Consider the following 15,086-nt stretch of genomic DNA (forward strand, 5'->3'; position numbering starts at 1 on the left):
TTAGACCAGCTTTGTACACTCCCAAGTCCTTTCCCAACTGTTGCTTGCAGAAGACTCTGTGCAATTTCTCCCACAACAAATCTTAATATGTTTTACCTCATATTCTTCACATTAATACATATATTCTACACAGAAATATATTTCTACATTTTATTTGATATTCCAGGGCACCTAGGCAAATGGCATTCAACTCAGTTAATATTAAGCTTCTTGCAAAAGATAAAAGACGCCTTACTTGTCCAACCATCTTAACACGCTAGTGTAAAAAATAACACACTCTGGTCAACAGAAGTTTGGCTAGAAATTTTTGCTGTGTAGCATAATGAAGGTCAGAAACCATCTACTAACAGGAAACAACCAGAACATCTATTTTTGTCCTCAGAAGGACCATCCAAAACCATACTATGTTTAGTCCTTAAGAATGCATATTCATGGATTATAAATCAAGCTGTGTCCAACTAATTTTGGGTATATGGTACACTCATCCCCTTCCTGGGAACTAAGTCAAGTCATTCCCAAATATTAAAACACACTTGTTAGCACTAAGTGAGTGGTTTTCCAACAGTGTAGCTATGAGCATGATGTAATAATTTAAATGGGATTAAACAAAATTCAGTAGACTTCCATAAAAAGAAAATGCAGTGTTCAGGTTTCAGAAATATCACAGGTGTGATTTTGATCTTTTCGCATTAAAAAAAAAATAAAATGCTTTATAAAAATTACATCAATGACCCCACAGATTTTTATGAAAAATTAAGCCCTGCCAGTCTTTCCCATGGACATTTCTTACTTTCCTATATGATTCTGCAGCAGCTAAGTATTAATGGTTGAGTATTTCATGGAAAGGTTTACAGCATTTTTTTAAATACTGTAGGACTTCCGCTCTCAGCTAATAGCAAAATATTCTTCTCCAGCTGCCCAAATATAGTTAAAATAATCAGAAATCAGACAAGGGGACAGAAGAAGAAAAATTTGACAAATTTGATAGTTATCCGTATGTCAATTGATTACAGACCTATCTGTAAACATTGGCTGTGAGCCAAATTACGTATTCCTGATGAAAGCATTATGAAATGGACACTTCATATAGGTTAAGATCAGGTATTTCTGCTCAGGGTTTGTGTGTCTCACTTGAATGGTATTGAACCTGGTCTTACTGTGTTTTGTAAAGGGACCCAGCACGCTGGTGCAGTATAAATTCAAAATGAAGAAAAGATTGGGCAGATTCATTCAAACTTCACTCTGTTGAACTTCTCAAATAAACTAAGCATGGAAGAACACTCTTAATTGACACAACCTAGCTGAGATATTTTTCCCCTTTTTGAACCTTCAGAACCTGTATGCCATGCAACTGAATACAACCCATACTTCACTACTGTTTCACATCTCTGTGTGACCAGTGAACTCTGAAATTTCAGAAAATGCATACAGGAAAAATTCTGAATTTTAATTAAATTTGGAAAATGAGGCACACGTGGAACTCCTGCAGATGGCAAACAATTCTGTCATCATCTACTCGATTTTTACCAGGTGTTAGTTTAAGGCAGCCATTAATACCTTCTTGTTTCATGTCACTTTCCACCACATAAGGAATAAAAACATCAGCAGCTAAGAGACATATTATCTACATGGAGTCTGTTCTATATAACAATATTTTTTCTTTGGGGAAAAAAAGTTGTCTCTATTCCTAAAGTTTCCGTTTCATTTAAGCAAGCGGTTAAAATAATCACGAAGTTCAAGCCATACAGAATATTGTATACAAAAATTCTAATAAATACAACTTAATTGAAACCAACTGAACTGTGCACTAGAATGTAGCCAAATAGTTTTTACAGAAACAGGCCTGACCCAAAATTTCTGGAGGACTTGGGTACCACAGACCTGGAACAGTCCCCATCCCAGAGCTGGGCTGCTCTGAGGGTAGGCAGACCTGTGTTCCAGCTGTGCAGCTTAGCCTGTACCTCCACCTCATCCCCATCTCAACTCCAGACTCCATTTCAGTATGGAGTTGGGCTGCAGTACAAGTCACTGCTATCACCTGAGCCACACGATCACTGACAAGCTCTTGCCTGGATTTGTATAGATCACATAGTCTGTATAATGTCGCATATTCACACCCATGATTCTATATGAATTGAAATTTTGTATCTTCAGTTCAGCAATTTATGAAGAAGTTGGGTGTTAACCCACTTAAATCTAGATGTCCTTGTATTCTGACTGCTTTCCTTTTTGTTCCAATTAGCTGCCCTTGTGCACAGTACCATTGCATCTTAAAACCCTATGTCATGAAATACAGATTTGCTGCATTATTATAGCAGAACAGTGGTGAAGATGATTTGAATGGTTGCTTTGAATCTTAAAAGCATGAGGCCTGATTGTTTAAATAGCTTTCTATATGGTGAGTATAATGACCATTAAAACTAAGAGTTCATAACTAAAATCCCAATTTGCAACCTCTGATAATTATTGAGGCAAAATAAAAGTATTGAGGCAAAATAACTGGATTTTTTTGAGTTAATTAAATTTAATGAATGGTATATTTTAGGTTAAAAAATTCATACTAGTAGCAGCACGTCATTATTACCCCAAGAATTTGTCTTATAAAACCAGAGGATTTGATGTGAGTTAGGAAATTACAGAATCACAGAATAGTCTGAGTTGGAAGAGACCTTAAAGATCAACTAGTTCCCAAAACCCTTGCCCATGGCAGATGAAATTATACTAATCTGAGTTCTATTTTTGCTCTCTACCAAATTAACCAGGGAGAAAAATGGAAAGAAAAAACTTAAAATTAAAGCTATATTAATTAATTCTCATTGTGACAGGATGGACTTTTAGAGACCAGAGACCAAGCAACTGGGTCTTCTTATTTGAAATACCTTAACAATGAAAACTGTGGCAAAAATATTAATATTAGTAAATCAATTAGAAATCTATATAACTGTAGAAGAAGAAAAGTATTCAATTTGGAACCTCTAATATAGACATTCCTATGGCTAGAAGATTACAGTCAGACATTAGGAAACTGCATTCTAAATTCTGCCTTGCCTAATCTTACTCTATGATCAGCTGGAGTTTTGAATGTAGGATTTTGACTTATATTTATGGTGTCCTACAGAAAAAAAATTAATATAAAATTATAAAATAAGAGTTTACTGGAATAATAATTTATAGCTGATCTTCATCACTGGAATTTTTTTAATTAATGGATTACATTGAATCATCTTTCACATCTGCCTTATTGTAATGTGAAATATAAAAATACTTGAAAACTTTTTGGGGGGATTTAAACTGGTAATATTTTGACCCTTTCAGCAACTTTGGCATCATTTCTGGGGAGCAAAGAGATGACATAATTAATGTGATAGGAGAATAAAACATTTTCAAAAAGTTATAGAGGCATATGTTTGTGAATTTATTCTGGAGTACTTACTATTCACCTCTAAAATTGTTCATTTAAAAATAAAGGATGAAGCATGTCATTAACACCTTGATTCTGTTTTCCATATTTGGCTTACACTATGACTTGCAGAGCTCCCTTTCTAATTAATGAAATATTTAATAACAATCTTATTTAGCTTGTTAATACATGTTTTAAAAGCCCATGATTTCATTGAAGCCCATACTATTCACAAATTTAAATTTAGGGTGGTATCTGAGTGGAAATTGTAAGTCAAAGTAGCTGAACTTTGTTCCTGACATTTATGTGCTGTCGCTACACTGGGGCAACTCTGAGCTCACTCCCACTTCAGATCCTCCTGTACCTACCTTCCATCTAGTTGGGAAAGTCTACCTTACTGTGCTGATTATAGCACTAATATGGCCATAAACAGATGCACATTGATTTAGATATTATAAGGAAATAATTCTTTTCCTTTGGAAAAAAAAAAATTTAAAAAATCACTTCTGTGGTGTTCCTGTCTCTATTGATCAGAAATGTGCAGTTATTCTTTTCCAAGGTAAACATTTAGATTTACTTATACATGAAAACATAATTTTTAATGTAGTTTCAGTTAAATTTAAGGAGCTGTCCAGACCTTTGAAAGGCTAAATTCTGTGGTAGAAATCTCATAATGAACTTTAATATTATTTGAATTTTCATACATTGCCAAAGTAAAAAAGCTCTTTCCCCTCTTAAAAAAAATTGCAGCAGACATTTAGAAATGTTTTTATTCAAATATGGGAAGGCTACAGGAGTGTTCATTTGTTTTTGTTCTTTTAAACTCCTTCTCTGGGAGGACTGTAAAACTTCAGAAAGTTACTTGTGCAAAATTGCTGCATATCTCCTTCTGTCAGTAATTTCTCTTGATCTCAAAACAAAATCAATATTTATTCTTCATTATAAATTTAAAAAACAACAGGGATATTGTGTTTATTATTCTGAAAGCCATAAATGGAAAAACCTCCAAGAATATTAAGTAGAAACTGAACAGAGAGCTTCCAGATACATGATCAATGGGGGACTTTTAACATAGAATAATTATTACAAGTGCTATTATTTGGATAAAATTTCATGTAGGATATTTATCTAGTTCATTCTTCTATTAAATAAGTCTCAGTTAAACTTACAAGCCCTGTCTGCTCAGTCAGTTTAATGAGATATGAACTATCTATAAATAAATATATTTTATCCTAAAAAAGATTTATAAATAACCTAGACATAATAGGCAAAAATATATCAAACCACATTTAAAGGTTTAGAAGCATTTTTCAGGTTTTTAAGGAAGATTTGAAACAGATTCTTTTAATCTCAATTTGTTTTCATTGCTAACTACTTGAGAGTTGCAAGAAAGAACAAACTCCCCACTAAGATTCAACAATGTAAATTAATGTTTCTAATAATTGTAACTGTATCTACATCCCCATGTTTTGTTAATTATTTTGTACAATATTCAATTTGAAAAAAAGGCTGTATTCTAGCTGCAGTCAGTTATAAGATAATATAACTTTCAAAAAGCTTCTTACATAAATTAACTTTTTAAAAAACTGTTCAAATAATTTCCTATTAGTAATTTCAAAGTAAAAAAAAGATCTGTTTCAAGAGAAGGAGCATTTGTGAATTATGATCAAATTTACTTTTTTTCCCTGCTTCTCTATAGAAAAATCAATAACAATTTTTGAAAGAGGAAAAAACATAACTTTTTAATAGAAATATATTCAGTAAGGATGAGTAACGATTCTAACAATTTTGTCTTCAAGTCATATGGATTAGTATGAAATAAAGGAATTCATGGAATAGTGATGAACCCCAAACTGACTTATGCTTACTGTCTGCCCTTAGCAAAGTATTTTCTTTTTGTACAAACTCTAAGTTTTATTCCTACCAATTACCCTTCTTCAAAGGTTTTCTCTGCCTACTATTTAAACAATGTACTTACTAAACTACAAATTTAAACTCACAAATAATTTTTTTTAATGCCTGAAAGAGCAAATTTGTATATTTTGTTAAAAGAAGTTCTTTTTTGATGGAAAGATATACCTACTTTATTTTCTACTGCTAACATTAAAATGTCAGTTCTTATCTAATTAAGTTTAAGATTCAGCAGCTAGATTTAATTGTTTTAATTGTCAAAACATATTTCTAACTTTATTCTGCAAGGGCAGAGCTTTATTTCTTTTGCATCCTGTATATGTTAATGAAGATTCTAAAACACCTAAGTCCTATAAACCACTTAAAGACAGTAGATAAATAAGACTGAATACTTTTTATAAAGTTAACAGCTGATAGGCTACCAATAGCTACCTCCCAAAAGCTTTTTTTAACAGTATTTGCTAGTCCTTGTTTGCTTAGATTTTAATCTAAAATTTTTGTTACTTTGATTTTAAAGAAACAGTGAAGTTTTATTACTTAGCAGAATACTGAAGAGTTAATAAATTCTATTTTAAAAGCTGACATGAAATTCAGCTCCCTTTGAAGGCAAATGGAATTTACCCACTCATTTCAGAAGAGCAGGATCAGTCAAGAATAATTTAAAATCCAGTTGTCTCCTAACTTTTACCACATGAATTCAGTAACAATTAGGTATGCTTAGTCTTTGGATATATTTGATAATTTAAATCTTTTTTATTACTGTTAGGAAATAAGTCCAGCAAAAGGAAAAAAAATAGCTGGTATTTTGGCTAAAGTATACAATATTCCCATTTCAGCTTTTTCTTCTTGATATTAAAGTATAAAACATTGCTCTAAATAGATTTCACAAATACTTTTATTTAAATCTATATTAGATAACTGAGCTTATTTTGTTTTATATTTAGCTGCATGCTACATAGTACTTTGGCTATTATGAGTCTAACTTACCAGAATATAAGAAAATACCTTCCCTGAAAATTATTTCTGAGCTCAATGCCATTTAGTACAAATGTTTAAGAAGCTGCCCACTGAAATGATCTGACTTGTGCCTGCAGTTCTAAAGTGTTTTCCCTAACTTTTAATATTTTCTAATTTTTAATTTCTTTCAAGTCCAAATTCTAGACAATTAAGAAGACCTGTCACTGTATGTCAATATTTCACAATATGTAATATATTCAAATAGAAGCTATATAAAGCTCAAGCCTTTTTCCCCCCCCCAACAGAAGTAATTTCAAGCAATACATTTAAAGGCAGTAGGTATTTTGCCTAAATTAACTACGGAAGTCAAAAACCTGTATGAAATTTCTCTAAATATGAAAATATTGGTTTATGATTCTGTGAAAATAATGTTTGTGGTAGACAGCATGTTATCAAAGCAGCTTTGAAAGCTTATATAGTTACCTTCTCTGAATGTTCTGGCTACTTCTGGTCCTCCCTCATCTGGAAGAAAAAGCTGGTTCCATGGTTAAATTTGCAAATTATTATTACAAATCAAATCACCAATTTCTTTACTTTAAAAACTCCAGTATTGTGCAAAATTTTGCTTATTTAGTTAGATTCATGCTGCTTGTTCTGGAGATTTTAATTTTTGTAGAACTGATTACAGGAGATCCCAAACATCCAAGAAAAGAAACTCAGACAAAACTACAGCTAAATGCTTTTTTTAGTTGTTTTTTAATTAATTTTGAATACTTAATGTTGTTTGATGTATAATGCATTTGGAAACATGCAATTAAAAATTTTACTTTTGATTTACTGCTTTCAAAATGTAGCTCTAAAAGACAGGTACCATGAAGGAAAGCACTGCAGTATTATCAATTGGAGATTCTGCTGGGGCCAGATTATGTTAACCCTCACTCCTAGGAATAATTCTGACCCACAGAAATGTTCCTTTTGAGTTCCTTATATTATTTTCATGAATATGCACTAGACGTTGTAGGATTTAGCCTCCAAATAGCCAGCAGAGATTCCTTACTTTTTTCAGTAAAGAACAGACTGCATCTTTGATTCTGATGTTAATCAAAGCTATTTTACAGGACAAAACTATTTTGGCAATAATTGTTTAGATTTAGCCCCCAGGATTTATAAACTCCTTCAGTAAGCAGTGCAATTTAACCTCGTGTAAAATTGCCTCTGAACCCAAGGAGAGTATGGTGCAGAGACAGAGCAGGATGCTTTTGAGCCTCCAGGCTGCTGTGGTCCCAGGCACACAGGTTCTCCATACTCAGGACCCAGGGCACCAGAAAGAGCTGGGATGAAAGCTGGCTTCCAATCCACAAACCTGCAGGTGTCAAATAGTGAGGGCAATGGAAAGGCACAGGATGTTGGTCAAGATCAGACCTTTGTGGTACATGCTTTTGCTAGTATACAGTTGGAAAAATTAATAGTTCCATCTATTTCACCTGTGACCTTGATGCCTCTGGTCTATTTGCTATTAAGTCATAGGCTTCTCCTCTCCCCCGACAAAGAAGCAAGATGGCAAGAAATTCTCCCAGCAAATACAGAAAGTGTGAACCAGGAGCAGAGAGGCAGAATTGGTGAAAACTCCTTTACTTTATCAAAAAACAGGAGTTAAATCAGGATGGTCTGTTAAAGAGTTGCCAAACCAGCCAGCAAAGCTCTCCACCACAAGTTCTTTGAATTGCTGGAGTTGAAGAAAGTCTTTGAGAAGGTGCTGGGAAGGAAAGGGTTAACTTTTTTTTTTTTTTAAAATGGCGTGACACTGATGGCTCCATTTGAGGTGACAAAGATAGTTATTGGCCTGATCCAAGGAAATTGTGAGCACTTTAAGCAGAGCAAGAGCTTAAAACTACACAAGGCATAGCAGACTACACCTTGTGTAGTTTTGTAAAGCTGTTGCCAAAAATAAAGCTTTGATAAGTTTTCCATTCAGAATTACTCTTTTTTGAGCCAAAAACTGTCTCACTAAATTAAAACAGAACATCTAAAATTTCAGTCTAGATGTGTAACCAACTTTTATTTAAATGAGATGAGAAATTATTTAGAATGGAATTTTTAAGTTGTCCTATTTTAAATTTCTAAAAAGGATTTAAAAATGTATTATTGATAAATACAAATTATTGCTATTCAGGTGAATTTGAGTATTTCTTTAATTGTAAAAAAGGCAAGTTCAAGTTCAGAGCCTAATAATCATTAATAAAGACAATTATTTAAGCTAGAGAAAGTTTTTATACAGGTAAGGTAATTATTACAAGGTATTAAAAGAGTCCACTTTTTTAAAGTACCTGCTCCACAAGTATTATGAGCCATGGAGTTGCTGATTTTACCCTTTATCAGCCCTTTTGCAATAGATCGTGATACTTTAGTGCTTTCCTAGAAAAACTACACTGCCCCCTTTTACAAGCCCTCACTTCCAAAGGGTTAACCAAACACCTTAATCCCAGATTTTGTTTTTTAAAAGGTCGATAACTGAACTGGAATCTAATGGTCATGGTTTGGTCTGTTGACTGTGGCAAAGCTCTTTTCTGTAGCTCTCCCACTGACTGCACAGTCTCAGGTACATTGTCTTTGCTGTTTCACCCTCAGCTGCACAACCCAGTTGCAAAAGTGACCAGCAAAAGGGGCCAGATGGGTAAGCAAGGAATGAGAACTATCTTCTGAGAAGTTAAAGCATCCTGCATTAAGCAGAAAATAACATTTTTATTACATTTTTTTCACTAAAGACAATAGCCACTAACCAGTTAAAAAAAAACCCACAACTGAACCCTCAATTCACACGACTTGTGCAAAGTCTTCATGAGGTCTGATCAAAAAAGCTGCTTGGGGTATGGTCTGCTGAAATCCCCTGAAGTAATCAAGTGTTCCGTGATTAGCCCCCAGTGGTGTTAACTCTTTACAGCAGGTTTATGGCACACATCTTCCAGAGCAGTGACTGCAAAACACTTCCCATTCCTAGCACATGCATTCAGTTCCCTGCATATAAGTGAACTCTGTGAAATTGGAGTTATGTGGTAAATAGCATTGACCCATGGCAGAAAACTTCCAAACATTTTGAGAGGAAAGATCTCAACATTTTACTGACAAACTAAAGCCACAGTTACTGATGTGAACATCTGCAACTATAATGGTTTTAGCAATTTCTCTCACGTATGTCAGTAAGAATTCAGGTCCACTGCATGTACTTCTACCAGTGAAATACTGATAAACTACCTGTATGAGTACAGAGAGTGGGGCCTCAGTCTGCCTGGGAAAGCATCATGACCTCTTAGGACTGGAGCACAGATATCTGCAGTAAGCACTACGAGAGGCAGTTAGATGGACCTTGATTTTCCACGTTTTAGGGGCAGAAAAGTGGGTAATAACCTGTTTAAAATGTTGTCACCTAACACTGTGAAGTCAATCTGTGCTAGGGGCCAATAAGCCACCTACATAGAGCCCTGGCCTAAGCCAGTAGGATGTTTGTTTCTCTGAACTCTGCAGAAGAATCCGTTTTCCCCTGGTTACAATGAACTACAGATGTATGCAAAATCTTGTAAAGTTACTTTTTTTACATTACTGCATTCAAACATCTTTTTCTTAAACTTAGCTCAAATAGTTCTCATGCACACTCTTTCCTCCAAAAAAAGAAAAAAAATTGCATGTACAATATATTTGCTCCATTTTTTTATATTAGGAAAGAGAAGATTTTACTAGCAGAAGTTTTTCATATTATCCACTCTTTAGTCAGCGTCTAGTGTTGAAGGAAATGCTTAGTTGTCAAATTACATGCAATTTAGGTGTTTATTTACAAAAGCTGTATCACAAAATCTGCACTTTTCCCCTTTCTAGCAGAATTCTGCCAGGGTCAGCTCCTCTGAACCCCCCTAAACTCCAACAACTTCACTGGTTGGAGGTGTGCCGCACTTTGCACCTGTTGTTAAGGAGGTGGGGAGAAAGCATGACAGTGTCTTGTCATTAAAATTATACAGAGAAGACCTGCTTACCTCAGTGTCAGCACCACTGATGAAACTGTCTCTCCATCCAGCACATGGTTTTCTTTCTCATGGTAAAACAGAACCTATCTTTTAAAAAGGATCTGACAGGCTTTTTTAACATTGCTTTTTTCAAAAGCAATGCTAAGGTAAATATTTTGGTTAAGGTATATATTTTAAATAGGTTCCTTACCTTTGTTACCACTAGCACACTGAACTGCTGAAGGAAGCAGTTTTTACAAGTTCACTTGCATTTCACAGCCTGGACTATTTGCATGTTGGTGTACTTTGGTCATGTTGAACACTGAAGCTGGACTGACCAACTTATTCCTCTGTCTCCTTGAGCTCCCAGGCTCCACACAGCACAGGATAGCAAGCTCCAAGTCACTAGAATGGCCTTCTGATACTACTTTTTAGAAATGATTGAAACAGTTCCAACTAATTTTCATTACAAATGTAAAAAATAATATGTTTTAATCAAGAGAGTTGGATCTATTTTTAAACATTTTGTTTTTGTTTATCATGTTTTGTTTCACCCTGTTTGTTCTTAATCAAATGTCCCTTCCAAATATTAACAAACACTAAGACTACAGTGAGATGTGACCCTATGGATTTTAATGCACATATTGGAAACACTGCAAACTAGGTTTTTAAGTTCAAAAAGAAAATGTGGCCTTCTTTGACAGAGACTATATCACGTGGGCTAAACACCAAAACACTGTTCAGTCTGAAAAAAACCATATTTCCTATTGCAGTTAGGAGATACACATTAAGGCTGCACTATTCGAAACGGGATAAAAGGCTTCCAAAGAGAAAGACATTCCTTCCTCTTTTCTGTCAGTTTAAGTCTTGAATGATTCCAGTGAAGTGACTGAGGTTACTTAGTCTTTATATCTCTGTAACCGAAGGTCGCTTACCAATACATCTCCTGGGTAGTTTAATTGACAGACACATCTTCTACTATTTGGTTCAAAGTTTATCTACCTCTGCTGTAGCCAAAAATATATTAATTGGGAATAAAACACATCCAAATTGGTCAAAGTCCTTCTGTTCCAGAAAGCAATGAATAGCTACATCAATGATTCATCATGTCCTTCCAATGAGTATTGATAATTACCTCCTTCCCAGCTCCCCAGATACATACTGTGGAGCTTACAGTGGATGGGATCTCCTGTGTTGATGAATAAAGTCTTCCTATTTTGGACAACATTGCTACATAAACCCTTTCATGAGTTAATCAAAATCCATAGCTTATTTGCTTGCCTGTTTCCACCACTCTTGTGAGAGAGCTTTTCCAGAAGTCCACACCTGTCTTTGCTAAAGTCCTCCCCTAAATTTGAGCTTATATGTTAGGGTCACAAATTGAAAGTACAAATTAGGAAAAATCAATAAAATCTCCAAAATAAAGCTGTACCCTTCTGTCTCAGGACATTATTAATGGGCAACTAAGTAAAATAATGTTGTGAGGAATGACTGGAGAAATGCCCCTTGCTCCGGCATATATTTCCTACTTTGATGTTTTCCAAGCCACACTGACATCATCTACCTGGAGTCCTGCCTAGACTGACGCATGCAGTTTCTACTGTTGTCAGTGAGAATTCCCATCGTGTATCAGGGCCTCAATACAGCCTTGTAGTTCTGATACTGCCAGTGCAGCACACTCAGGGTAGCACTGGAAGTATGGGCACACTTCTCTTTGCCTGGTATGTGCTATAACTCTCTTCTGACTCTAGAGCTGGGATGTTTGGAAATGGGAATCCAAGATGGGACAAATCTCCAAACATCTGCACTGTAGATGACATGTTGATACTTCTACAGAGTTAATCTCAGAAGAGCAGGAGGAAATCTGGTATTGAACAAACTGAACAAATGTATTGGGGTGCTCCAAAATGATATATAGCATGGGAACTTTGTTCAAGGAATAGCTTTCTATCACATAGCCAGTAATGCTCTCTTTTAAAATTCCTTGGATATATCCAGTCCTCACTGCAGAAATTCAAAGGCATTGGTATGAACACCAGGATAAAAAAAAATGGGAAGACAAAAGTGCTGGTGTGGCCTTGCACTGTATTGTTTTCTGCACACAGAAAAGTAGTATGGCTCTTTGAGGTGCTGGTAGAAAATGTATGAGCCTTGATCCATTTCAGTCAAATAGATAAATATATCTATCTCTTGCTATACCAACCAGAACATACAAACCTTTCTGACATAGATCAGGGACATCAGTGACAAGGAACAAGCCATACCATTCAGAAATCAGATATTTAATGGCCACTAATCCTATCATAATAATTACAAAATAATGTAATGATGAGCCAGAGTAAACAAAATATATGAACAAAAACAGCAAGAAAAAAATGCAATTAGAGTCTTGGGCTTGATCCAACTCCCTTTTGCTGTGGGAGTTCTGATAGACTATTACCCCTATGTAATTAGAGGTTTAGGCTTAATCCAGTTCCCATTTCCTTCAGGGGAATTGGGATAGGCCCCTATGCCCTAATTTTCTGCTGTCTTGCCCCTTGTATACTCAGCTCTGTATAAGCCACGTGGACGTGTTTCACCATGCTATTACTGTGTGTCATATTAGGGAATCATGTTTCAAGACTCAGGTAAGAAAACAGTGCAAAATAGAGTATTAATACCTGTTTTGCACTCACTTTGCATGGGCCTAAATTATTAAATGAAGCAATGAAAAATCAAGTCTTTATTTCTATTTGAGGCGCTGGAGACACAAATACTTTAATTTCTGTTACCATTTTAAAAATCCCTGATTCTTTGGAAAACTATGCGAAATGCTCCCACTTCAGCAAAGTTACTTCACTTAACAAATTAAGTAGACAGAACAACTGATGAATATAATCTCTCACTTTGGCTTGCCAGATAATTCAAAGTGCTTGTAAAACATTTACTAGGGATGCAATTTCTAAACTTGGCATTAGAAATCTAAAGGTTTGTATTTCTAAACATGAGGCAAAAGTAAACAAAAAAAACCTCTCAAAACCAGGCTTGGCCATATTCTGCATTCTCCTATAGAACAAAGGCCAGCTTTATCACAATATTGTCATTTTGATTTTTTAAAATTATTATTTTTATTATCTTGATAAATTAAAATATCTTCCTGTTGGCAATCATTGCTAACCCTGATGTTGTCATAAGCACTCAGTGATCAACATTCTGTACACTAAGAATACATTAAATGTCTGCAAACTAGTAAAAGCAAACTACCCTTGTACACACTCTTCTGCACAGAGTTCCTAATCTCTCCAGATCAGACCAAAGCAGGTTCATCACGTCTTCATGAATGCATGCACACATGTATTATGGACAAGCACAGGTCCTGACTAGCACACGTAGAACTCAAATATGTGCATTGACAAACACAGCTAAATAGGTATGGTTATGACTTACACTGCCTTGGAAGAGCTGGAAAAATGGATTTTATGTCCAGACAGACACACAGAAAATGAACACAAAACCCTTCATTGATGCGCAGACACACATGGAAAGGACACAAAGTTTCACTCAAACAGCATATACACTATGTAGGTATTTGCATCCTGGCTACATCACCCTACATGACTGTCTGTCTGCCCAAATCAGCCTGGAAATTTATTTGAGCTTGAATCATTTTTTTTTTTCCTCTTCCTTTTTTTCATAGACAGACCATGAACACATATTTCAAAGCTACTGATTACAATAAATGCATGCACACCTTAGTGTGTACATACCAGCACTTACACACATGCCAGAGAGAAAGCCCTACTTCCCAGAAAAAAGTCAGCTATTTTCCCCTGTCAGGCTCTTTCTCTTTACAAGCTGCTGGTGTCTTTCAGCAGTAAGTGGGAAGGAAGAAGCAAAAATATCAGCTATTAAATAATAACTACTTGGATTACATTTATAAAGATCATTTATCCCCACTTTACTTCCTAAAGTTTTATTTCAAAGTATGACTTTCCATCTGCAGCCTTGTCATGAAATATCTGACCTGGAAGTCAAAGCATGCAAGAGCAGAAATAACAAATCCTTTGGTTAGTACACATAAATTAGAGCTAAAAGAACTGTGCTGATACCTCGCTTCTTGTTACTGATACAGAACCATACATGTGCATATCTCAATACATGTAAAAACATTTAAAAACATTGGTTGCCGAGAAGCTAATATTCTAAATTAGACTAATCCCAAACATACCTTAGGAGGTATGAAGAAAAGGGAGCAATACTGTAGGGATGCTTGAGTAGTGCAAAGGTCTTCTACAGAAGAGAGCCAGTGGTTGTTGCTTGGTTCCACATAGTCCTTGCCATTTTATTTTAGCATCCTTTTCAATCTGTCATTATGGACATTTCAGTGGTAGATCTCCTCTGAAAGGACTTGCAGAAGAAATCTGTCTTGAGGAATCTGTAGAAAAAGACAGTACCTGAATAGCAACATTAACTGAGAGTTGGTGTAGTAATTTTGAGAATAGAGGCATCCTGGGAGTCAGTGCAGAGAGGAGGAGAATGAAAGGAGAGAGCAAGGAAAACACGTTAGAGGAGCTAAGTTAAATTCTTTTGAAAGCAAGACTTATGGTGAAGATCGAGGCCAACAATGCCCCTTCTCCTCATCCTGGTATGGGGCACATCAACATCTTTTTCTCCCCAAGACACTGGAGCATTTATTGAAGATCTCCTATGAAAAGATTTGGCTGCCTCTACTCCAAAGACAAACTGAAGGATAAACCCAGTCAGAGGAAGAGTTTGACAGGTGTAGTTATGGCACTCAGTTTCAACAGTAAGTATTAAGTCAGGGCTCACCATGTGACAAAGTC

The 15,086-nt window shown here is 35.4% G+C and overlaps 1 long non-coding RNA gene across 5 annotated transcripts in view; it reads right to left on the minus strand.

The window, feature by feature from the left end:
• The window catches only part of LOC146436461 (uncharacterized), a 75,905-nt gene that overhangs the window by 19,736 nt on the left and 41,083 nt on the right, over window positions 1-15,086 (minus strand). For all 5 annotated transcript variants that reach the window (XR_014852679.1, XR_014852681.1, XR_014852680.1 and 2 more), the window contains one exon: window positions 14,471-14,677. This is a non-coding gene — a long non-coding RNA (uncharacterized LOC146436461). The remainder of the gene's footprint in view (window positions 1-14,470; window positions 14,678-15,086) is intronic.

The sequence above is a fragment of the Lichenostomus cassidix genome, chromosome 5 (assembly GCF_008360975.1).
Source record: "Lichenostomus cassidix isolate B80296 chromosome 5, HeHo_3.0, whole genome shotgun sequence".
Taxonomy (NCBI): Eukaryota; Metazoa; Chordata; class Aves; order Passeriformes; family Meliphagidae; genus Lichenostomus; species Lichenostomus cassidix.